The 27,146-nt window shown below is 42.0% G+C and overlaps 1 protein-coding gene across 1 annotated transcript in view; it reads left to right on the top strand.

Moving 5' to 3' along the window:
* Positions 1-8,598: 8,598 nt before the first annotated feature.
* LOC132827423 (glutathione hydrolase 1 proenzyme-like) overlaps positions 8,599-27,146 on the top strand; it is a 145,158-nt gene continuing 126,610 nt past the window's right edge. Inside the window, exon 1 of the mRNA XM_060844099.1 lies at positions 8,599-8,671. The gene's annotated coding sequence lies outside the window, so the exon portion shown is untranslated. The remainder of the gene's footprint in view (positions 8,672-27,146) is intronic.

Here is a 27,146-nt window from a genome sequence, read left to right as displayed (position 1 = left end):
ATACAAAACCTCGGTTTGTCTAGTCATTCCAGCAGTTCTCACCATCCTTGCCCTTCACCCTAACAGGAACATACTGGAACTGAACTCCAGATATCTCATTTTTGAATTCTTGCCATTTTCCAGCTATCGTCCACCCCCAATCAACTTTTGAAAGTTCTTGAATTCTTCCAATTTAGAACATTAACTTTTACATACAGTCTATCCTTTTCCATCACTATTTTAAAACTCATAGAATTATGGTCACTACTCTCAAAGTGCTCCCCTCCACCCTGACTCTCGTGCCCTGCCTTAATTTCTGAGAATAGGCAATTTAGCTTGGCCAATTCACCTGACCCGCACAGCTTTGGACTGTGGGAGGAAACCGGAGCACCTGGAGGAAACCCACGCAGACACGGGGAGAACGTGCAAACTCCACACAGTCAGTCGCCTGAGGCGGGAACTGAACCCGGGTCTCTGGCGCTGTGAGGCAGCAGTGCTAACCACTGTGCCACCGTGCCGCCCACAAAGCTAAAATCCCCTACCATAACCACCTTTTTAATTGTACAGATAACTGATATCACCTTGCAAATTTGTTTCTCAATTTCCATAAGACCATAAGACATAGGAGTGGAAGTAAGGCCATTCGGCCCATCGAGTCCACTCCGCCATTCAATCATGGCTGATGGGCATTTCAACTCCACTTACCAGCGTTCTCCCCGTAGCCCTTAATTCCTCGAGACATCAAGAATCTATCAATCTCTGCCTTGAAGACATTTAGCGTCCCGGCCTCCACTGCACTCCGTGGCAATGAATTCCACAGGCCCACCACCCTCTGGCTGAAGAAATGTCTCCGCATTTCTGTTCTGAATTGACCCCCTCTAATTCTAAGGCTGTGTCCACGGGTCCTAGTCTCCTCGCCTAATGGAAACAATTTCATAGCGTCCACCCTTTCCAAGCCATGTATTATCTTGTACGTCTCTATTAATCTCCCCTTAATCTTCTAAACTCCAACAAATACAATCCCAGAATCCTCAGCCGTTCCTCATATGTTAGACCTACCATTCCGGGGATCATCCATGTGAATCTCTGCTGGACACATTCCAGGGCAAGTATGTCCTTCCTGAGGTGTGGGGACCAAAACTGGACACAGTACTCCAAATGGGGCCTAACCAGAGCTTTATAAAGTCTCAGTAGCACATCTCTGCTTTTATATTCCAACCCTCTTGAGATAAGAGACAACATCGCATTCGCTTTCTTAATCACGGACTCAACCTGCATGTTTACCTTCAGAGAATCCTCGACTAGCACTCCCAGATCCCTTTGTACTTTGGCTTTACTAATTTTCTCACCATTTAGAAAGTAGTCTATGCTTTTATTCTTTTTGCCAAAGTGCAAGACCTCGCACTTGCTCACGTTAAATTCCATCAGCCATTTCCTGGACCATTCTCCCAAACTGTCTAGATCCTTCTGCAGCCTCCCCACTTCCTCAGTACTACCTGCCTGTCCACCTAACTTCATATCATCTGCAAACTTCGCTAGAATGTCCCCAGTCCCCTCATCCAAATCATTAATATATAATGCGAATAGCTGTGGCCCCAACACTGAACTCTGCGGGACACCGCTCGTCACCGGTTGCCATTCCAAAAAAGAACCTTTTATCCCAACTCTCTGCCTTCTGTTAGACAGCCAATCCTCAATCCATCCCAGCAACTCACCTCGAACACCATGGGCCCTCACCTTGCTCAGTAGCCTCCCGTGTGGCACCTTATCAAAGGCCTTTTGAAAGTCTAGATAGACCACATCCACTGGGTTTCTCTGGTCTAACCTACTTGTCACCTCTTCAAAGAATTCCAACAGGTTTGTCAGGCATGACCTCCCCTTACTAAATCCATGTTGACTTGTTCTAATCAGACTCTGCTCTTCTAAGAATTTAGAAACCTCATCCTTAACCTTCCAACTGACTATTAGGGAGGATTTATTGTGGAATCACAATAAAGTGACCATCCCTTTCTTATTTTTCAGTTCCACCCAAATAACTTCCCAGGAATGTCCTCTGTAACGTTATCCTTAATCGAAAATACCACTTCTCCTCCTCTCTTGCCCCCCTTTTGATCCATTCTATAGCATTTATACCCTGGAATATAAAGCTGCCAGTCCTAAACCACGCAAATGAGCAATTACAGCTATGATATCCCAGTCCCATGTTCCTAATGATGCACTGAATTAATCTGCCTTACCTGTTAGACCTCTTGCAGAGAAATGCAGTTTCAGTTATCAGTCCCACCTCGTTGTCTGCTTTGTTCCTGCCTGTCCTGCCTGTTTGACTTACACATTTTCCCATCTGGAGCAGTCTTAGCATCATCTGTTTCCCCACTATCTCTCTGGGCTCTCTCCGATCCAACCATCCCATCCCCCACAAACTTTAAATTCTTCCAAGTAGCTCTAGCAAATGTCCCCGCCAGTATATTCGTCCACTTCCAATTTAGGTTCCTCCTTCTTATACAAGTCACTTTTATTCCAGAAGATATTTCAATGATCCAAAAATGTGAATCGTTCTCCCTTGCACCAGCTCCTCAGCCATGCATTCATCTACTCTATCGTTTTATTCCTACCCTCACTAGCTCGTGGAATTGGAAATAAGTCAGATATTATGACCTTCTTAAATTCCTGCCTAACTTCCTATACTCTTTCCTCAGAATGTCACCTTTTTCTCTTTCTATGTAATTAGTTCTGGTGTGTACAACAATCTCCAACTGGTCCCACAGGAGCCTTTGAGATTATTCTGCATCCTCTCTGAGATACACTGATTTCACAGAGGTAACAAACCATTCTGATGTGTTGCTGTTGACAGCAGAATTGTCTGTTTCTCTGACTAGAGAGTCCTCGATCACAATTGATCAGTTGGAACCTGGTGTACTTCTCATTATATTAGAGCCAGTGGTGGTACCAGAAACCTGGCTGTCAGTGCTACATTTCCCTGAGAGTCCATCACCCTCTACGTTTTCCAAAACTGCGAATTTGTTTGAGATCGGGATAGCCATAGGAAACACCTCCACTCCCTGCTTCCCTCTCCTGTCTTTCCTGGAGGTCATCATTCTGCCTGACAGTATCTAAGGTTTATCTACCTTCCTGCGACTGCCATCCATCCCACCTCCTGAAAATTCCTCATTGCCTTCAACTGCCATTTAACCAATCCATATAATCGAATAGAATTCACAACCGAACACAGTTCCTGTAGATATAATCATTAGAAACATCGAAACTCTACCTGATCTCACACATCCAACAGGAAAAACACATCATTCTACTAAAGGCCAACTTTGCACCTTAACAACCTATGGACCCAGAAAATCCAACACTCTTACTGTTCTAAAAACACTACTCCAGGCTGGATTTGAACCTTATATTTTTATATTTTTAAAGTTTAATCAAGAGACAGATCTCAATAGCAACATACAATCAAATAAAAAGCACTCTACTCTCTGTTGTAAATCTACAAAAGGAAAACAATAACGTTACATCTTAAAAAGCAACTTAGCTGCTCCCCTGCTGTGAGTTCCCACACACTGCTTCTCTAAGGTCAGCTGTGATTTTTGCTGTTTGTTTATTTTTCTTAAAACAAACTCAGATGTCCAGAGATACTTGAAACAAGAGAGCAAGGGCACCACCTAATGTGGTTTACTGCTGAGTGAGACAGCAGTGTCAGTTTCTTTCTCTGTTTGAATTACAGTCCATGTGGTCACTACCCTTTGTCTATCTTCCTCCTTTTAAAGTCCCATTGTTTTGATCCTTTCCCCCAAAATTCCAAAATAATGCAACAACCTACAAAACAGTAATTATTGAATGTAGAATTCGAGGAAGGCAACTCCAAACTGAAAATGCCTCAAAAACAGGAGCAGCTCTTGTGACAATATTGCTCCTTTAACAAGGTTATGTTGTTCTTGGGTTTTTTTTTCCAGAGGGGTCATAAAGTCATGGGTTCCAAGATGTCTGGGTTTATCTCCTTGAACTAAAAAATGTGTTGCTGGAAAAGCGCAGCAGGTCAGGCAGCATCCAAGGAGCAGCAGAATCGATGTTTCAGGCATAAGCCCTTCTTCAGGCTTATGCCCGAAACGTCGATTCTCCTGTTCCTTGGATGCTACCTGACCTGCTGCGCTTTTCCAGCAACACATTTTTCAGCTCTGATCTTCAGCATCTGCAGTCCTCACTTTCTCCTACTTTATCTACTTGAAGAAGCTTTTAAATTAAAAAAACACTTGTAGAATGAAAGGGGAGTGGCCAGTTCTCCCAGATCAGCTTTTCACAATAGACAATAGACAATAGGTGCAAGAGTAGGCCATTCTGCCCTTCGAGCCAGCACCACCATTCAATATGATTATGGCTGATCATCCTTAATCAGTATCCTGTTCCTGCCTTATCACCATAACCCTTGATTCCACTATCCTTGAGAGCTCTATCCAACTCTTTCTTAAATGAATCCAGAGACTGGGCCTCCACTGCCCTCTGGGGCAGAGCATTCCGCACAGCCACCACTCTCTGGGTGAAGAAGTTTCTCCTCATCTCTGTCCTAAATGGTCTACCCCGTATTTTTAAGCTGTGTCCTCTGGTTCTGCACTCACCCATCAGCGGAAACATGTTTCCTGCCTCCACAGTGCCCAATCCTTTAATAATCTTATATGTCTCAATTAGATCCCCTCTCAGTCTTCTAAAAAAATCTTTAAAAAGCCCAGTCGCTCCAGTCTTTCAGCATAAGGTAGTCCCGCCATTCCAGGAATTGACCTCGTGAACCTACGGTGCACTCCCTCAATAGCCAGAATGTCTTTCCTCAATTTTGGAGACCAGAACTGCACATTGTACTCAAGGTGTGGTCTCACCAGGGCCCTGTACAGCTGCAGAAGAACCTCTTTGCTTCTTCCCTCTTGTTATGAAGGCCAGCATGCTATTAGCCTTCTTCACTACTGCTGTACCTTGCATGCTTACCTTCATTGACTGGTGTACAAGAACACCCAGATCTCTTTGTACTGCCCCTTTACCTAAATTGATTCCATTTAGGTAGTAATCTGCCTTCCGGTTCTTGCCACCAACGCGGATAACCACAGGTGTAACTAGTGTAGTGTAACCCCTCATCTCCAGAATCAACCTGAGGAACTTCCTAACTGTACTAACAGTGGGTGATAAAGGAGTTTTAAAATGAAGCCATCTTTGGACATTGATTTTTTTTAAAAAGGAGGGAGGTGTGATGATGCTGGTCCTATAACAAGGTTATTTTGTTGTTGGTGAGAGAGAAAAAATTCAGGTTGTCAGGCGTATGTTGATTTTAACAAATATAGAGGGTCTTTTAAAGAAATTGTTTTAAGGTAAGAAATAACTGGCTAGGTAATATCATCAGTGGCAACTTCCAAGTGAAGTGAAGCTGTTGTCTCCTGCTTTCTATTTATATCTTTCTCTGGGATGGGATTCCTGGGGTTTGTGGTGATGTCATTTCCAGTTCGTTTTCTGAGGGGTTGATAGATGGCATCTCGATCTATGTGTTTGTTTATGGCGTTGTGGTTGGAATGCCAGATCTCTAGGAGTTCTCTGGCATGTCTTTGCTTAGCCTGTCCCAGGATAGATGTGTTGGCCCAGTCGAAATGGTGGTTTTTTTCATCCGTGTGTAGGGCTACGAGGGAGAGAGGGTTGTGTCTTTTTGTGGCTAGCTGGTGTTCGTGTATCCTGGTGGCTAACTTTCTTCCTGTTTGTCCTAGTAGTGTTTGTGGCAGTCCTTGCAAGGAATTTTGTAGATGACGTTGGTTTTGTTCATGGGTTGTACTGGGTCTTTTAGGTTTGTTAGTTTATGTTTGAGAGTGTTGGTGGGTTTGTGTGCTACTAGGATTCCGAGGGGTCTTAGTAGTCTGGCTGTCATTTCTGAAACTTCTTTAAAGTATGATAAGGTGGTTAGGGTTTCTGGCTGTGTTTGTCTGCTTGTCATGCAAAGCAAAGACATGCCAGAGAATTCCTAGAGGCCTGGCACTCCAACCACAATGCCATAAACAAACACATAGATCGAGATGCCATCTATCAACCCCTCAGAAAACGCACAGGAAATGACATCACCACAAACCCCAGGAACCCCATCCAGGAGAAAGATATAAATAGAAAGCAGGAGACAACAGCTTCACTTCACTTGGAGGTCGCCACTGATGATGTTACCTAGCCAGGTAATGAAATGTCTGGATATCAAACCTACAGCTCAGCGAGCAAACCTACACCCTAAACCTCAACCTGAGCTACAAACCTTCACAAACCTTGCAAGATGATAAAGTATTATTGTTTTGTATGGATTAAGGAATCTATTCTTTGTCCTGCTGTCTTCTGGCCAAAGTACGGGGGTCGGGCGAAGACTGGGTTTGTCAATATTTAAATTTATATGTTAATGAAAAAGAACCCTTCAGTCAGGAGGAGTCTGATGATGCATCTTTTTGGAAGGGTGAATCTAAAATACAGATGTGCACTGTAAAAATAGATGAAAAGAAAATCCCTAGTGCACCACCTCTATCCCCAAGGGAGGTATTAGAAAATTTACCCCTGCCATATGGAAGAATCCAGCAGCCCGAGTCAGGGGCAGGCAGTGGGACTGGGGCAGGGGGATGAAGGTCCCACCACGCCTGAAACAGAACAGAAAATAGATAAAAGTCAGGTCCCGATTGCAAAACGCACCAGAAGCCAAATGGAAAGATTAGAAGAAAGTGAAGGGGAGGTGGAAGAAATGTTGGTCCAAAACATACTTCCATTAAGAGAGGTCCCGATCGGAAAAAGAGAAATTGGATTTGTTAATGCCCCTTTAACTAGTGGGGAAGTAAGGTCCTTTAAAAATGAAACGAAAATACTTATAGAAGACCCGTAGATTTGACTGAACAGATCGATCAATTCCTGGGTCCGCATGTATATACTTGGACAGAATTGATGTCCACACTAAATATTTTATTTAGTGGAGAAGAAAGAGGGTTGATAAGGAAAGCAGCATTTGGGGTCTGGGACAGAGAACACCCCATGGGAACTGCAGGGGCAGGTCAGTCAGAGGATAAGTTTCCATAAGAGAATTTTGGGATCATCAAAAACAAGAAGATAGGGAAAAGATGAAAATTATGAAAAATGTATTAATGAGGGCAATTGGAGAAGCCGTCCCGAAGTCATAGAATTTAACAAAGGCATTTGAGGTATGTCAAGGAAAGGAAGAGAGTCCCTTGGAGTTTTTACAAAGACTGAAGGACTCTATGTGCAAATATTCTGTGATGGATTTAGAGGGGCCAGTAGGGGAAGGATTGTCGAAAATATACTTTGTGACTAAATCTTGGACAGATATTCAGAAGAAAATACAGAAAATAGAGGGATGGAGTGAGAAACCATTAGTTGAATTGCTGAGGGAGGCTCAGAGAGTATTTGTAAGGAGAGAGGACGAAAAGCAGAAACAAAAGGCAAATATAATGATAGCCACAGTTGATGAGATAATAAAGAAAAAGGCAAAACTAAAAGGAGAAAGAAATTGGAATGTCGGGGAGGAGATGTTAAGGGGTCTGGTGGATAGGAACAAAGATCAAAGTGGAAATCCCCACGGGCGGGATGATATTACTGTGGAAAGACAGGTCACTTTAAGAGAGAGTGTCCAGATCTGAAAAAGGAAGCAAAGGCAATACCATTTATGAGCCTTGATGAAAAATAGGGGTGTCAGGAGTTCCTGCCCCCGGGGACCCACAAGGATTCCTTGATAAATTTAAAGATGGGACTTTATAAAGAGGACGTAGTTTTCCTAGTCGATATGGGGGCAGTAAGGTCATCCTTAAATTTTAAGCCCAAGGGAGTGGGAACAAAAGAGTTAATTGAATTATGGCAACAGTTTTCTGATGAGAGGCATGAAGAATCAGTTTTGCGCTCTTGACAAAATACTGTCACCACATTGGGTTTGAATTAACTGCAAATGGTGCTATGAAATCTGTTGAGGTTCTTAAAAATGAATGTGCTCGAGCAAAACAATTACAGAAACAGAATGAGAAGTCACAAGTGACTGGTAAACAAACAGAACTGCGCAATTACAGTTTTAAAAATGTTTTAGTCACTTGTTGCGTTTCCACCCTGAATTACAGGTAATGATTTTTATATTTATATAATATATAATTAATAATTAATATTTATAATAAATAGATTGTGCTAGCCTGAATCAATATTAATTGGCAGGATCCTTCACACATTCTCAGTAAATTGTCATATTGATTCATGGTTAATTTAAAACATGACTGCATTAATTTATTGTTAATTAAAGAATGGAAAGCTACATTAATGGCTGACGAGGTAACTAAAGAAGCAACCCTGAATCCACAGGAAGCGGTGGTTTATTCCCTAATACGTACTGTCCCAGGTACTCGGGAAGCTCCTATGCCACTGTCAATCCCAGAAACTAAAGATTTGTTCTTATAGAAGCATATACTGGGCTTGTCCTCCTCTTTGTTTTTCCTCAGGAAACACAGTTTATTGGCACAGACTCCGCCCCTTGAATTCGCTGTGCATCTGCTCAGACTGGGAGATTGGGTCTTAGTAAAATCATGGGCCGAGATTAAATTGCAACCAGACTGGGAAGGGCTGTACCAGACTCTCTTGACCACTGAAACAGCGGTAAGGATGGTGGAGAAAGGCTGGACTCACTGCACTCTGATCAAAGGTACAGTGGAATCTCCAGTTGAGGAAGAAGTCTGGAGAGCCAAATCAACGCAAGAACCAGTGAAATCCAGGCTAAAGAGACTTTGAGTAACTAATTATACAGTGGTGATGCGATTGCGGGATTATTTCTGTAGGATTGTATATTAAGTTTTTTTGTGCTTCAGCATGATTTTTAGAATACTGGGGATGCTTAGGGTTATGATACTAGCCCTCTTAGTATTGGGATTTTGTCCAACCTTACTTTCATCTGTGTTATTCACGGTCCCTGGGTCTGGTAATCCACAAGTAATAGACCTGATGCATGCAGCTTAGTAAATTGTGGGGATGTAGATAATCAGAGACAGTACCGCAGCTCAGAGATACATCTTAAGTCCTATGGGGATGGCCTCGGGGATGGTACTTGGTATAATGGTCTCATCACAGTTCACCCGGCCCCCTATTTGGGATAGAAATGAAAATAAATGGGAATGATTTCTCGGGCTGTTGTTTTCGAATTAGCGTAGGACAGGGAAAACGGACAGAACTACTGGATAATAAGGTACAACCTTTCACCCCCCTCCCGATGACCTTAAAGTACTAAAAAATTATAGAGGTAAAGGACTTAAAACAGACCATTGAAATAGAAACTGAATACAGAGATATAAATGCTTGGGTTGAATGGGTGAAATACACTGTGAAAAGTCTGAATAAAAGGAATTGCTGTGCATGTGCCTCAGGTAGAACGGTGGCTCGCGTGGTCCCCTTTCCGCTCAGGTGGAAGCGAGACAGGGCTGATATAATATGCATGATAGACCTGTATCAGGATGAGACGGCGTGGGGCAACCCAGGCTGTCAGTCTTTGTTGTTGTTTCCTCCCCTGAAGAAGGAGGAATTAAAAACTCCCCCTTCATTTTCGGGAATCACACCTCCTGTGTACAAAGGCAGGGGTCAGACCAGTCCCAATTTCTAGGAGACTTAAAGTCATGCTCGGAAATTGAATCGGTTTCTGAGACAGAGTGGGGAGGAAACTATTCAGCTTTAAAGATACCCCGAGCGGATTTGTGGTGGCACTGTGGCGGAAAGATTCTAAGACCTGCTATGCCCTCTGACTGACGAAGCCCTTGTACAGTTGTACAGTTGTACATTTGGCTATTCCATTCACCCTAGCATTTGAATGAGGTGAAATGAAGAAAAGGAGGAGGACACGGTCAGTCTTTGCTACCTCCTTTGATGATGATATTTATTTGGAATTGACACGGCTTCCCTGATGAATTTAAGGCTCATACCCAGATAGCAGCTGGGTTTGAGTCTCTCTTCTGGTGGGTTACGATTAATAAAAATGTCAATTGGATTAATTACATCTTTTACAACCAACAAAGATTTATAAATTACACCAGAAACACTGTTAAAGGAATAGCTGAACAGTTAGATGCCACAAGCAGGATGGCCTGGGAAAATAAGATGGCCTTATATATAATGTTGGCAGAAAAAGGGGGAGTTTGTGTTATGTTAGGGGAAAGTTGCTGTACCTTTATTCTGAATAACACGGCCCCAGATGGCTCGATTACTCGAGCCTTACAAGGATTACACCTTCTCATGTGAATTGGCTGAAATTCTGGGGTGGACACTTCAATAACAGGGTGGTTGGAATTTTGGTTCAGTAAATGAAAAGGAGTTGTGGTTTCTATTCTAACCTGCATACCCGCTTTAAACAACTGGAAGAGTTAGAGTCTAGGCTTCCTCCTTGAAATGTTAAGAAGGAGTCTGGCCTGGTCCATGACAGATTGGGGGCTGTTTGTGGGATTTGTTCTATAGTTTCAATTTGGGGTTAGTGTTGCTGGACTTGTAGGCAGCAAGTGGTAAGTGTTAGTGTCTTTTGTTCTGGGTGTTGATTTCAGTTGGTTGGGATAGCAATGGTTCTTTCAGTCACTAAGAGTTTTCTGGGGTGTGGAAGAAGTGACTTTTGGGGTTTTACAGAAAGTGAGCAAGACAAAGTTGCTGGAGTTAGCAACCAGGGTGGAACTGAAATTTCTGGTGTTTCCAAAAATATTCATCGAAATAGCTGAACGTTTAAATGTGCTGGAAAGGCCAATAGGATCTTTAGAAATGGATCTTAACATTGCTCAAGAGGTTCTAGAATTTGAAGATGCTTCCCAAATTTGCCAAGAAAGTTTACAAAAACAGAGGAAAGATATACTTTTAGAATTAGCAAACCAGTTAAAATTGGGTTTAACTAGGGACAAAAGAAAAGCTAACATTGTAATGGAGTTGGTCAAGTGCTTGCATGTATCAGAGAAATGCAATGGAGTTAGAAAAATTTAAATTGCAAGTAAGGCAACAAGAGAACATAAAAGGAGGGAAGATTTTTAGCTAAACAAAAGAAAAAGAAAGCCCTATCACAGGGAAGAGAAAAAGAATAAATTGTTTTAGTAGAACAAAAGGAAAGAAAGAGAGAGAGAAGAGAGAGAAAAGGAGAGAGAAGAAAGGAAGAAAGAAAGCGAGAGAATTTGAACTTAAGAAGTTGTGAGTTAGACAAGAGTTCAAAAATTCCCTTCTAAAGGTAGTGAGAACTCATGTGGAAGAGCAGGGAGTTAAAATGGTAAGATCAGCAGCTGAAGTGGCTGATGATTATGAGTTGGTCCATAAATTAAAGTTTGGCTTCCAACATCAATTCAATCCGTGAGGGATGGAAATTGGGGAAAAAAGAAATCCTCACATGGTAGAGGATAAGTAGATCTTGGTGAAGATCATAAGAATAACTTACAACAAGGAAAAAAGGAAAGTCTTGAAGGGGAGAGAGAAGTTAAAAGCTGTGGTGTTTTCACTGCAATAAAGTAGGCCGCATGAAATTGCAGTGTTGGTGGGTTAGAAAAAGCACTGGAAACCAGATGTTGGAAAACAAGATAAGCCAGTGAATTCTGTTGGAATGGTAACAGAAAACATAGTGGAGGCCAGAAAGCTGCACCAGAATGTACAACCTGGCCGAAGGTTGGTTCAGGGAAAGTGCCAGATCTTCTTAAACCATTTACCTGTGAAGGTAAAGTTTACCTGCTGCTCCTGGCCTGTTCAAGTAAAGAGATTATAATATTAAGAGAGAACAGGATCCTCTCAATTGTTGAGAGGATGTCATGAGGAGAAATGTACTCTGAAGGACTATTCCCAGAAAATGTGCTAGTAATGAGAATTTACAGTGAGACGTAAAGTGTCAATTACGTAGAGTGAGGTTAGAGTGTCCAGTGAAGACTAAAGAAGGCAATGTAGGACTACTGGACAAACTCTCAGCTCCAGGAATACGATTTGTCTTTGCTAACTATTTAGCCGGTTCACACATAAGAGTGCTACTGTGGTTGAAAAGCCAGTGGAAACGCAGGCAACTGAACGATATTTCCTGACTGTGTCATAATGAGGTCACAGTCACCAGTTGAAACAGAAGAGATCAAAGGGTGTAGATAAGAAAGTTGAAATGAAATTCGCAGAAACTCTATTTGATCAAATAGTTGACTCAAAATAGGAGCCAAGGGCTGACAAAGTAGAAATCTTTAGCTCAGATAAATTAATTGAATTACAGCACAAAGATGAAAATTTAAAGCAATTGTATCAATTGACACTGAGAAAGAATCCAAATGTATCCCTGAATGCTACTACCTTAAAAAATTACGTCTTAATGAAGAAATGGAGGCCATCACATACTCAGATGGATGAGAAATGGGCAGAAGTTCATCAAGTTGGTATGCTTTCCTCAATTGAACAGAGCATTGAGTATAGGATTTGGGAGGTCATACTACGGACATAGAGGTTTGGCCATTTTTGGAATATTGTGTGCAATGCTAGTCTCCCTCCTATGGGAAGGATGTGGTGAAAGTTGAAAAGGTTCAGAAAAGATTTACAAGGGTATTACCAGGATTGGAGGATTTGAGCTACAGGGAGAGGTTGAATAGGCTGGATCTGCTTTCTCTGGAGCATCCGAGGCTGAGGAGTGACCTTATAGAGGTTTATAAAATCATCAGTTGCATGAATAGAGTAAATAGACAAGGTATTTTCCCTGGGGTGGGAGAGTCTAGAACTAAAGGGCATAGGTTTAGGGTGAGAGGAGAAAAATTTAAAAGGGACCTGACAGCTTTTTCACAAAAAGGGTAGTGCATGTATGGAATGAGCTGTCAGAGGAAATGGTGGAGACTGGTATGTTAAAATGTTAAAAGTAATCTGGATATGCATATAAATAGGAAGGGTTTGGAGCGATATGGCAAATGGGTCTAGATTAGGTTAGGATATCTGGTTGGGTTGGACCGAAGGATCTGTTTCTATGCTGTACATCTCTATGGATCTATGGCTCTAAGATGTGTTACCAGTGGGTTACAGAAAGGTGGTGTTGCAGATAGTGCATAAACTACCAGTAGGAGGTCATTTAGGGGTAAAAAAATCTCAAGCAAAAGTCTAAAAATATTTTTACTAACCTGGGCTGCACAAGGATGTCGTTGACTCTTGCCTGATATGTTATAAATGTCAGGTAATTGAGAAACCACAGACAATAATAAAACCCTCACCTTTAATGAGGTAAAAACAATGACTGCAGATTCTGGAAACCAGATTCTGGATTAGTGGTGCTGGAAGAGCACAACAGTTCAGGCAGCATCCAGAGTGCAGCGAAATCGACGTTTCGGGCAAAAGCCCTTCATCAGGAAGGGATTAAGTGGATTTTATTGAAAATTCATTTCACTACCATGCAAAAACCATCAACTGTGTCTTGAATATATTTAATGAAGCTGTTTTCTTGGCCAGAGAATTCCATAGATTCACTACTCTCTGGAAAAAAGCAGTTTCTCCTCATTTCTGTATTAAATCTACGTCCCCTAATCTTGAGACCATATCCCCTTGTCCTAGTCTCACTTACCAGTGGATACAACTTGTTTGCCTCCATCTTATCTATCCCTTTCATAATTTTATATGTTTCTGTAAGATCCCTCTCATTCTTCTAAATTCTAGCGAGTACAGTCCCAGGCGGCTCAACCTCTCCTCATAGGGTAGCCCCCCTCATCTCCAGAATCAACATGGTGAACCTCCTCTGCACTGCCTCCAAAGCCAGTATATCCTTCCTCAAGTAAGGAAACCAGAGCTGCGCACGATAGCCCAGGTGCAGCCTCACGAGCACCTTGTACAATTGCAGCAGAACCCCCCTGTTCTTAGATACAATCCCTCTAGCAATGAAAACCATTACTCCATTTGACTTCCCGATTACCTGTTGCACCTGTAAATCAATTTTTAGCCATTCATGTATAAGCACTTCAAAGTCCCTCTGCACAACAGCATGCTGCAATCTTTCACCATTTGAATAATACTCTGACCTACTATTTTGACTTGCAAAGTGAATAACTTCACATTTACCAATGTTGTGGGCACAGTGGCTCAGTGCTGCCTCACAGCACCAAGGTTTCAGGTTCATTTCCAGCCTCGAGCGACTGTCTGTGTGGAGTTTGCACATTCTCCCCATGTCTGCATGGGTTTCCTCCAGATGCTCCGGTTTCCTCCCACAGTCCAAGATGTGCAGGTTGGGTGAATTGGCCTTGCTAAATTGCCCATAGTGTTAGGTGCATTAGTCAGGGGTGAATTTAGGGGAATGGATCTGGGCTGGTTGCTCTTCAGAGGGTCGGTGTGGACTCGTTGGGTCGAAGGGCCTGTTTCCATACTGTAGTGAATCTAATCTAATCATTGTACTCCATCTGCCAGATCCTTGCTCACTCACTTAACACATCTAAATCTCTCTGCAGACCTTCAATATCCTCTGTACAATTTGCCTTTCCACTCAATTTAGTGTCATCAGCAAACATCGGATGCGTTACACTCTGCCTCCTCTTCCAAATCATTTATATATATCAAGAAAGATTGCATGTCCAACGCTGACCCCTGCGACACTCTGCTCATCACTGATCTCCAACCAGAGAAACACACACTTATCCCAACTTTCTTATGACTAAAGGGATGAAAGGATATAGTTGGATTATCTGCCATTATCATATTGTAGGGTGGAGCAGCTTGAAGGGCTGAATGATCTACTCCTATCCTTATTTTCTATTTCTCTATTTACATGTACTGTGAAAGGGCTGGCAACAATTCATTTAACACACAGCTGGTGTTTCAATACGGCATTGAAGATGTGAATCCCAGGATGTCCTGGCAGTGGCAAATAGTTCTGCCGCTGACAAGTGCATGATAGCACAAATGCAGCACTACAGGAGCTTGGTGGATCCATAATGAGTTGAGTTGCTTGATACAACTTGCTATATCTCACAGAGAACAACCCTCCATGAAACTCCTCAAAATATGCACTCCGTCAATATTTAGTAAAGTTCAGCCCTCTACTTTCTTAAATCTTTCTTTTATAATTTCGGCATTTATCATTGAAATGAACAGTTTCCTAACTCCAATCATGCTTCATTGCAAAACACTTATTTGTGATTCAAGGTCCATAGCAATATAATAAGGGCTCATTTCTTGAGTATAGATCAACCAGAATTTAATTCTGTGTGGAATGAGATCTGCTTGTTACTGTGGGTTTTTTTTTAAATGCATTCAAAACAGATATTACGAGGGGGCATAGCTTTAAATTAAGGGGTGGTAGGTATAGGACAGATGTTAGGGGTAGATTCTTTACTCAGCGAGTCGTGAGTTCATGGAATGCCCTGCCAGTAACAGTGGTGGACTCTCCCTCTTTATGGGCATTTAAACGGGCATTGGATAGGCATATGGAGGGAAGTGGGCTAGTGTAGGTTAGGTGGGCTTGGATCGGCGCAACATCGAGGGCCGAAGGGCCTGTATTGCGCTGTATTTTTCTATGTTCTATGTTCTATGTTCTATAAAGATGGTGATAGCTAGGTCAGCATTTATTGCCCATCTGTAATTGTCCACAGTTAAGAGTTAGCCAAATTGTTGTGAGTCTGGAGTTACATGTAGGCCAGGTAGAGATGGCAGCATCCTTACATAAAGGATGTTAGTGAGCCAGGTGGGTTTTTCCTAACAATTGGCAAATCATGGTCATCATTCAACTTTTTAATTCCAGGATTAAATTTCAGTTCATTTTATTTGTTTAGTGAGAAGAATCCAGTCTGTTTTGGGCTTGAATAAGTGCACTGAAATCTGGTTGAATGTCTGAGGTGGGTATGCGAAGGACAGCTGAGAGGTGATCATCAGTGATAGAACATAGAAAAATACAGCGCAGTACAGGCCCTTCGGCCCTCGATGTTGCGCCGATCCAAGCCCGCCTAACCTACACTAGCCCACTATCCTCCATATGCCTATCCAATGCCCGAATAAATGCCCATAAAGAGGGAGAGTCCACCACTGTTACTGGCAGGGCATTCCATGAACTCACAACTCGCTGAGTAAAGAATCTACCCCTAACATCTGTCCTATACCTACCACACCTTAATTTAAAGCTGTGTCCCCTCATAATATCTGACTCCATACGTGGTAAAAGGTTCTCATGGTCAACCCTATCTAAACCCCTAATCATCTTGTACACCTCAAAGAGGGTAGAGGATCAGGATTTGGATTTGTTGAACTTCATCACTGAGAATGTCTGTTCACATATATAGGTAGATCCAAAGAGGACTAGAATCTTCTGAACATGCCTCCTCATGCATGGAAAGTTCTCCTCTTTGAGGGAAGAGTAAAAATCAAGCAGTGAGACTGACCTGAAGTACTCTACCAGAAGTGTGTCAGACTGCAGGTCAATGAGTTCGAGCTGAACATCACTAGGTGCATTCTCCATATTGCATGTAAATGGGTAAAAAAATCATGTGCATTTCATTCTTAACCATTTTAAAGTCTTGAAATCGCCTTGAAAATTCACCATGCAGTGCTTCTAACATAGATGAGTACCTGTGGAGGTGATCAGCTGAAGGTGCGTCTTCCTTCAGTGTTGGCAAGTGGGTGAGAATGTTGTCCTCCATTTGGCTTGAGAGAAGCTGCAACTTTCTCATAAAAGCCTTCACCAAGTTGTACATTTCATGCACAAAAAGGCCCTTGCACTGCAATTTCACATTTAGTTCATTCATAAGTGTAGTGACATCAACAGCAAAACCAAGGTCTGCAATCCAGTCTGCATCTGAAAGCTGTGGAATGCCATTCCTTTTCTTCACACAGAAATCTTGAATCTGTTCTCTCAGGTCCCATACACTTTTCAGCATTCTGCCCAGGCTGAGCCACCTGACAGCTGTGTGGTAGCCTATGTCACGATGTTCAGTCTCATTTTCCTCCAAAAGTGCAACAAACTGCCTGTGATTCAAAGTTCTTGCCCTGATGAAGTTAACTATTTTAGGTACAACATCAACCACATGGTTAATTTTTAACACTGATTACGCAACACTTCCTGATGTATAATACAATGCAAAAATACCAATTTCTGTTCAGGGTCAATTTCTGGCACTTTATCCTGCATTCTTTTTAAGAGTCCAACATTTTTTCCCGTTAGATTTGGACGACCATCTGTTGTCACACCCGCCAGCTTGTCCCATTTTAGTCCCATTGTGTCCAAACATGCATTTACCTCCGTGAACAAATCATTACCAGTTGTTGTTCCTTTCATTGACTGCATGGCTGCCAGCTCCTCCGTGATTTTAAAGTTCGTAGTTATCCCACGTACGAAGATGAGTAGCTGGGCTGTGTCGTGTACGTCGCAGCTCTCATCCAAAGCCAAGGTAAAAAGTCAAAGTTGACTGCTCTGTACTGCAGCTGAAGCTCCAGATTTCTCGCTATGTCCCCAATCCTTCTCGTTATAGTGCGTCGGGAGAGGGACACATTCTCAAATTCCTCCTTTTACTCCGGGCATTTTAGTTCTGCAGAGTCCAACAAGCACTCCTTAATAAACTCTCCATCAGAAAATGGTTTACTGTTTCTGGCAATTTTGTGGGATATGACATAACTTGTCTTGGCATGAGGTGACATCTTGAGGGCTCAAAAGCAAGCACCACTTTTAGCTGTTTATGCACGCACATGCATGTGCGTCCGTACGTAAATAAAAAAAGCATCCTCTACAAAACAAAAGCAACACAGTTGTATTGCGTGAATGGCATAAATACTTTTTCATTTATGTTCTAATTTAAGATTGACCTCATGTGGGCTGGACAGGAATGACCAAGGGGCCGTAAAATGCACAAGTCTGATCTAAATTGATGTGTTTATTGATGGAGTTCTGGTTAGAATACCATGCCTCTCAGACTTCTCATGTGTGTCTTTGTTTCACCTGATCTAGGATGTGTGTGTTGTCCCAGTCAAAGTGGTATCCTTCGTTGTCTGTATGTATGGAAACTAGTGATAGTGGGCGTGTCTTTTGGTGATCAATTGGTGTTCATGTATTCTGGTGTCAGGCTTCCTGCTAGTTTGCCTGATGTAGTGTTTTTTACATTCTTGTATGGTACCTTGTTAATGATGTTAGTTTTGCTGGTAGTATCTCATGGATCCTTTAAGTTCAGTAGTCACTTTAAAGTGTGTTGGTAGGTTTGTGGGCTATCATAATGCCTAGGGGTCTGACTAGTCTGGGAATCATTTCTGATATGTCATTGATGTAAGGTAATGTGGCTATAACTTTTGGTTCTTCTCAGTGTGTTGTGCATATTTGACATTTTAAATCATTTCTCAATATCCACCTTGATAACTGAGGCCTTCTTCTGCATTTGGCAGTGCCCAAGTAACCTTAATGTAGGTTCTTTATGATCTCTTTGACTGAAGTTGGAATAACTAATTACCCATTGTAGGCTAATATATGGCCAACAATGATTTTTTTTATGTTTAGGATAAGTTTTCATAATAAACCACCAGGTCATTAGTATCAGCAGATTTCAGAAATATGTCAAGCATTGGTGGATGGATTCTGATGCATTCCTGTTCTTGCATCTACTCCTGATGAATTTATTTCTGTCTATTCTGATTTGCTGATCATTGTGTCACTATAGTCTGAGTGCACAAATCAATTTATTCAATAAAATTGGCATCCCCCTGTGAAAGATTATCAAAGGTTGCTCTACAGGCTTGTCAACCAGTAGCTCTTGGGTAAGTATACAGCCCACCAAGGAGTCCCCCCACAGTTCATGATCTGTGTGACAAATACACATGTGAATGATTTTGCAAGGAGATTCTCCCCCAATCAGAAGTTGTTTCTCTCTTTCTCACTGTTGAGTCTAGAGGCAGCCAAGTACAGAGGAGAAACCAGCTTTGATTGGTGATCTGTATGAACACATTCTTACCTTCACTCAGCCTGAGATCTGAGCATTTGATATGATGGAGAGTTTACAGACATTAGGGGAGTCTGTGAGGGACAGGATACTAGCTTGGCCAGGTGAAAGATGAAGCTGGGAGTTGGTGAATGGGTGGGAGACTGAATTGGTGAGCAGATCAGGAGCATAGTTGGTGAGCAGGTTAGCGACTAAGCTGCCAAATGGATCACTAAGTGGGTTGGAGGAGGAGACTCTGAGTTAAGCAGTGGATCAGGGAAAGGACAAGATGGATTCCATCTCATTCAGGCTGTGGCCCTGACTCCAAAGACCTAATCTTTGTTTAATTCTGTCTCTATTTTCTTGTCAAGTTTGATGTTCGCCACACTGTCAGCATGTTAGATTTTGTTGAAAAATCATTTCTATACCACTAGCAACTCACCATGTTGCAACCACCACTACCAGCATTGTGTTGTGGATCCAGCTGTCTGCCTCTTCAATGTAATCTGTAGACATCTCCGAATTTGAGTAACATAAACAAATGTTTGTTGCATTGTTAATCACTTACGTGATTAACCACATGTGGGTGACAAAATTGACTAACACAGCTGACTGCTGCCTGGATACTGGACATTGTTCAATATGATTCACTGAGGATATCAGGGGAATTCCTTTCATTGGAAAGTAAATATTCCGAGCCAGACTTATAAATCATGTCATCATGGAGATCAACATCAACCTGTATATTCATTTGGCATTTGTTTTACATGTGTCTTTGCCTGTCCCAGTGCTCCCATTTCATGCCATCTCCGTGGCTGCACCATGGCTGGCAGAAAGCTTTTACTGGGGACAGAGTGCAGTTGGCCTTGCGAGAAATTTCAGCAATACTGATCCAAGTAAACCTGGTCTCAGCTTGCACTATCTCAGAAGTAGTGTGAGCTGGAGAGATGGCTGGAAAGAGCAAAGCAATTCGCAGATAGGTTGCTGATATCCTGTGAGAAGAATAAGGTTCATTTTCCACATTGTCACTGTCATTCCTCCAAAGTAAAACCTCAGCAATCTGCATAATGTATTGGAAGATAGATTGTTGAGTTGCTGTGATAGCCCTGCAAAGTACCTGGCATACTGACAGCCTCACCAATTTGATTTAGGACAGTTAACATTGAAAGATAAATCATAACACCTCATTTTATGCAATAGAGCTACATAATACAATTTTACATTTTACAACAATAAAAGCAAACTTAATTGTGTGGAAAAGACTTGAGCAAAACAAACACCATATTATTTAATGGTTTATAGTTACAAGGATTATAAATAAACCAAGGTTTATTTCCTTCTTCCCCCAAGAAATCACATTCAGCTAGTGATCAGGCACAACAGAGTGTGACTATAAGTGAGGCAGATAGGGGGAACCTGAGTTCAGGAGTGGAGGAGCCTCAGCCCTTGACCTTGTCCAACAGGTACGAGATTCTTGCTCCCTTTTCGGATGAGGAAAAGGGCTCTGGACAGGATGAGCCAACTGACCAAGGCACCATGGTGCAGAAGGCCATTCAAGAGGGGGGAGCTAATAGACAAGTAGTGGTTATAGGGGATTCTATAATTAGGGGGACAGATAGTATCCTTTGCAAGCCGGATCGGGAGTCTCGCATGGTGTGCTGCCTGCCCGGTGCCAGGGTGCGGGACATCTCCGACCAGCTTGAAAGGATATTGGAGCGGGAGGGGGAGGATCCAGTTGTTGTGGTCCATGTTGGTACTAACAACATAGGCAAGACTAGGGTGGAGGACCTGTTTGGGCATTACAAAGCACTAGGCAGGAAATTGAAGCACAGGTCCTCAAGGGTCATAATCTCCGGATTACTGCCTGAGCCACGTGCCAATTGGCATAGGGACAAGAAAATTAGGCAAGTAAACACGTGGCTAAGGGATTGGTGTGGGAAAGAGGGATTCCACTTCATGGGGCATTGGCATCAGTTTTGGAACAGGGGGGATCTGTACCTTTGGGACGGTCTCCACCTGAACCGATCGGGTACCAATGTTCTAGCGAAGAGGATAAATAGGGTGGTCAGTAGGACTTTAAACTTCTGAGTTGGGGGGAAGGGAAAGTGAAAGCGACAGGGAGTATGGCGTTAAATGGAAAGACAAGCAGCAGGATAGCATGTGTCCAGGCGGATTTAAAATTGAGGCAGACTGAGAATGCAGAAAAAAGCAAGGATAACTTAGGACATCATATGACTTCCAACATCTCTAATGATAAGGAAGTTAGCATTAAGGCACGTTACCTGAATGCTAGTAGCATTCATAACAAAGTCGATGAACTAATGGCACAGATAATAGTGAATGATTATGATGTGGTAGGCATCACAGAGACTTGGTTACAGGGGGGTCAGGATTGGCAGTTAAACCTCAATGGTTTTTCAACTTATCGAAAAGACAGAGAGGTGGGCAGAGGGGGTGGGGTTGCCTTGTTAGTTAAGAACAAAATTAAATCAATGGTATTGAATGACATAGCGTCGGATGATGTGGAGTCTGTGTGGGTGGAATTGAGGAACCACAAAGGCAAAAAAACCATAATTGGTGTTGTGTATAGACCTCCTAACAGTAGTCAGGACCAGGGACGCAACATGTACCGGGAAATAGAGAAGGCATGTCAGAAAGGCAAGGTCACATTGATCATGGGAGACTTCAATATGCAGGTGGACTGGGTAAATAATGTTGCTAGTGGATCCAAAGAAAGGGAATTCATGGAATGCTTACAGGATGGCTTTTTGGAACAGCTTGTCATGGAGCCCACAAGAGAGCAGGCTATTCTGGACCTAGTGCTTTGCAATGAACCAGACTTTATAAAAGATCTTAAAGTAAGGGAACCCTTAGGAAGCAGCGATCATAATATGGTAGAGTTCAGTCTGGAGTTTGAAAGAGAGAAGGCAAAATCGGATGTAATGGTGTTACAGTTGAATAAAAGTAATTATGAGGGCATGAGAGAGGAACTGACAAAAATAGACTGGAAGCAGAGGCTAACCGGGAAGACAGTAGAGCAAAAATGGCAGGAGTTTGTAGGTATAATTGAGGACACTATACAGAGGTTCATCCCCAAGACAAGAAAGATTATCCGGGGAAGGATTAGACAACCATGGCTGACAAAGGAAGTCAGGAAATGTATTAAAGAAAAAGAGAGATCCTATAAAGTGGCTAAGAACAGTGGGAAATCGGAAGATTGGGAAGGATACAAAAGCAAACAGAGGATAACAAAGAGTGTAATAAGAAATGAGAGGATCAAATATGAAGGTAGGCTAGCCAGTAATATTAGAAATGATAGTAAAAGTTTCTTTCAGTACATAAGAAACAAACGACAGGCAAAAGTAGACATTGGGCCACTTCAAACTGATGCAGGAAGCCTAGTGATGGGAGATAAGGAAATAGCAGGAGAACTTAACAAGTACTTTGCATCAGTTTTTACAGTGGAAGACATGAGTAATATCCCAAAAATTAAAGGGAGTCACGGGGCTGAGTTGAGTATGGTTGCCATTACGAAAGAGATAGTGCTAGAAAAGTTAAAAAGTCTTAAAATTGATAAATCTCCTGGCCCCGATGGGATACACCCTAGAGTTCTGAGAGAGGTGGCTGAGGAAATAGCAGAGGCATTGGTTGAGATCTTTCAAGAGTCACTGGAGTCAGGAAAGGTCCCGGATGATTGGAAGATGGCTGTTGTAACCCTCTTGTTCAAGAAAGGATCAAGGCAAAAGATGGAAAATTATAGGCCAATCAGTTTAACCTCAGTTGTTGGTAGAATCCATCATTAAGGATGAGGTTTCTAAATTCTTGGAAGAGCAGAGTCTGATTAGAACAAGTCAACATGGATTTAGTAAGGGGAGGTCATGCCTGACAAACCTGTTGGAATTCTTTGAAGAGGTAACAAGTAGGTTAGACCAGGGAAACCCAGTGGATGTGGTCTATCTAGACTTTCAAAAGGCCTTTGATAAGGTGCCACACGGGAGGCTGCTGAGCAAGGTGAGGGCCCATGGTGTTCGAGGTGAGCTGCTGGGATGGATTGAGGATTGGCTGTCTAACAGAAGGCAGAGAGTTGGAATAAAAGGTTCTTTTTTGGGATGGCAACCGGTGATGAGCGGTGTCCCGCAGGGTTTGGTGTTGGGGCCTCAGCTATTCGCATTATATATTCATGATTTGGATGAGGGGACTGGGGGCATTCTAGTGAAGTTTGCCGATGATACGAAGTTAGGTGGACAGGCAGGTAGTACTGAGGAAGTGGGGAGGCTACAGAAGGATCTAGACAGGTTGGGAGAGTGGTCCAGGAAATGGCTGATGGAATTTAACGTGAGCAAGTGGGAGGTCTTGCACTTTGGCAAAAAGAATAAAAGCATGGACTACTTTCTAAATGGTGAGAAAATTAGTAAAGCCAAAGCACAAAGGGATCTGGGAGTGCTCGTCGAGGATTCTCTAAAGGTAAACATGCAAGTTGAGTCCGTGATTAAGAAAGCAAATGCAATGTTGTCTCTTATCTCAAGAGGGTTGGAATATAAAAGCAGAGATGTGCTACTGAGACTCTATAAAGCTCTGGTTAGGCCCCATTTGAAGTACTGTGTCCAGTTTTGGTCCCCACACCTCAGGAAGGACATACTGGCACTGGAATGTGTCCAGCGGAGATTCACGCGGATGATCCCTGGAATGGCAGGTCTAATATATGAGGAATGACTGAGGATACTGGGATTGTATTCATTGGAGTTTAAAAGATTGAGGGGAGACTTAATAGAGATGTACAAGATAATACATGGCTTGAAAAAGGTGGATGCTAGGAAATTGTTTCCGTTAGGTGAGGAGACTAGGACCCGTGGACACAGCCTTAGAATTAGAGGGGGTCAATTCAGAACAGAAATGCTGAGACATTTCTTCAGCCAGAGGGTGGTGGACCTGTGGAATTCATTGCCACGGAGTGCAGTGGAGGCCGGGACGCTAAATGTCTTCAAGGCCGAGATTGATAGATTCTTGTTGTCTTGAGGAATTAAGGGCTACAGGGAGAACGCTGGTAAGTGGAGTTGAAATGCCAATCAGCCATGATTGAATGGCGGAGTGGACTCGATGGGCCGAATGGCCTTACTTCCACTCCTATGTCTTATGGTCTTATGGTCTTGTGGTCTTGTAGAACTCTCATCAATATTGATGTCATTTACTTCTGTAGGGGCTACCCATAAGTTCTGTGGAATTTTATTTCTCTTCTGTTCCAGTTATTAAGACTTCCAATTCCTCTTGATTGTCTCATCCTATTTACTGTGTTATTCTGTACATTCCAGGCCAGACAAGCAATGTTCCTTTAAGACAGTTATATGATACCATGACATGTGATGTTCTTGTGTAAAGGAAGAAATCGCATCACCTTGTCCAGGTTGCCTTTTCAATAGTTCATAGGTAATCTTGTCGATTGCTTTCTTTCGTCTCTGATGAATACTGCTCAGATCATTGTTGTTTTTTGCATGATCAGCAAATTTGGTAAATTTCCAAATTCTATTCCCTCACAAAATTCTAACTGAGCCCATACACGCAATCCAAATGATAAATGATAAAGTTAGTACTTTCCTCTGCTGATAGCACAGGTTATTTAATATTGATGGATTGTTGAGCACGGCAGACTGCATTGAAGCTGTGGAGGCTATATATGATGCTAGCCATGAACACAATCAGCCCCCCTTTTATTCTCTTGCCAGTCAACTGCCATGCAATTATCATTTTGATGAGTAAGTAGCACAGAGATTTATGCTGCTTGCCTCAACCCCAATCATGCCACCAAGTGTGATCACAGGACTGCTAATGGATTTAATTGAGGTTATAATCCTAATTCCTGTGGTAAATATACACAGAACTCCCTTCAGTGTGAATATGTAATTCCTATCATGCCCCAACTGTTCACATTGCTCCTGATATGATTTAACCAGGGCTTTAGATTCTTGCCATGTCAATTCTACCCATTTGTAGTCTCATCTTTCAGACATAAAAGCCTGAATTCTGTTCATCTCCATGATTAATCTTTGTATTGCTCATGGCATTTTAATATTGTACATATTTTACATATTCTTTGGACATCTAATATTTCCATCTTTTCATTCATTAACTGTATCAATATCTTTGTAATTGTATGATTTTCATCAATTTAAGCTTAAAAGTAGAAGAAAGCCATTCACAAGTGGAAAAAGGAAACAGTTTTTTCTGATAAAGGGAAGTACAATTGTGAAAATCTGTTACTTCAGAAAGCTCACAGTGTGAAGGAATAAATGGAACCTTTAGGCCTAGTAATAATAAATTGGTTTCAGTAAAGATGACGAATATGAATGAAAGGTTGACAAATGGAATCAACTTCCATATAAACCAGTAGGAAGGTGAAGTGGTCATCCGGCTTGAAGAAGGGTCACTAGATCCAAAACATTAATTCTGTTTCTCTTTCCACAGATGCTGCCAGACTTGCTGAGTTTCTCTGGCATTTCTGTTGTTGTTTAATTTGAAATGGGCTTTCCTTTCCTATGTGTTGATGCTTTTCAATGCCTCATCACATACATTGTGGATATACAAGTCAACAGTAGGCCATCTAGCTTCTTGAGTCTGCTGCACTAATTAATGAGATTGTAGGTCATCTGATTGTAAACTAAATTCAAGATTCCAGGCTCTCTCCTATCACCCTTTAGCTTAACAAGGATCTGTCCACTTCTGCATTAAAAACATTCATAAACTCTGCTCAGATATCTAGCTCCACCAGTTAGCCATCTTGGATATCCAACTCATAGCATGCTCCAAGGGCTGACAAGTGGCAAGTAACATTCGCACTACACAAAGGCTGGGCAATGGGCATTACCAATAAGACAATCTAACCACCACCCCTTGTCATTCAATGATGTTACCCTTACTGAATACCCCATTATCAACATCCTGGGGATTACCATTGGCCATACTGAAATGGACTTGAGTTGTGGGAGAGGCTGAATAGGCTGGGGCTGTTTTCACTGGAGATGAGGGGTGACTCACTTTAAGATAGAAGGTGTTTTCTGAATTTTAAAGGAAATGTAAAGCATAGCCACAGCTGTTAAGATGCAGAACAGCTAGGAGATGGGCTATTCCGAAATAAATGCATGTAACAACTGGCTGTTACCCGAGGATTGGTTGCTGTTTTGACAACAATTCAAATTTAATCAATTAATTTAAATTCCAATTGAATTTGAACCAATTGTATTGACAACATCAGATCATTGAAAGGGAGCAATTTTGGGGGTATAATATAAAGGTATTTTCAAAATTGGTCAGAGCAACTGCCATAGATTTGAAGAAATAGACATCTTGCTCTCAAAGAAATTTCAGAAGGCACTATCTATCAAAAGGTACATTTTCCTGTAAAAACAGAAAAAAGTAGGAAGACAAACCGGGGAGAAGACAGCAGGATTGGAAAACTGGAAGGAAGGCAATGTAAGAGGCTATATGGACTTGGAGAAATTATGTTAATGTAATGCTTAGTAATTGTATTACTGGAACAGCATATTACTAGAATTGTGTTCAGCTAAGGGGTAGTGGTTAGTGTTATAAAGTTAAAGGTATATACGGTACTTTAAGAGAGAGTGAATGTTGTTTTGCACTGAGAGCTTACAAGCACCTGTGATATGACTAACTAGCACTCTGTGTTTACTGGAAAATTGAAAATATGTAACATTTGGCTGTGAGTTAGATATCTGAGTTGGTTGTTAATTCGAATTTAACTAATCAGTTTAAATTATGCTTCAGGATACTAAAACCCAATCGAGTTTGAATTTATTGCTTTTTCCAACGTCAAACCAATGAGATGATCCGATGTTGGGGGTATAAAAAAAGCAGAGGAGATGACCTGGGGTGAGAGAGGGACTCACTGAAATCCTTGTAGAAGGAGGAAGAAAGCTTCTTCAAGGAAGACATCCCTGCAAGATTCCTGAAGAAGGGCTCATGCCTGAAACGTCGACTCTCCTGCTCCTTAGATGCTGCCTGACCTGCTGCGCTTTTCCAGCAACACATTTTCAGCTCTGATCTCCAGCATCTGCAGTCATCACTTTCTCATGTAAAAAAAGCAGGCAGTTTGAAGTCAGACAGGGTAACTGCTATTGAGAGAGTAACTGCCATTCTAAAACATTCTCTATCAAAGGTACCTTCCATGTAAAAAATATATTCACTGTAAAAGAAAGACGACGACCCAGAGATCTTCAGCTAGAAGAAGACAGACACCGTTTGGATTAGTGTAGCGTTATAGAGTTGAAGGTAGATAATAAG

The sequence above is a fragment of the Hemiscyllium ocellatum genome, chromosome 24, assembly GCF_020745735.1.
Source record: "Hemiscyllium ocellatum isolate sHemOce1 chromosome 24, sHemOce1.pat.X.cur, whole genome shotgun sequence".
NCBI lineage: Eukaryota > Metazoa > Chordata > Chondrichthyes > Orectolobiformes > Hemiscylliidae > Hemiscyllium > Hemiscyllium ocellatum.
Note: the sequence above shows the minus strand (reverse complement) of the source record. Positions and strands in the feature narration are given on the sequence as shown.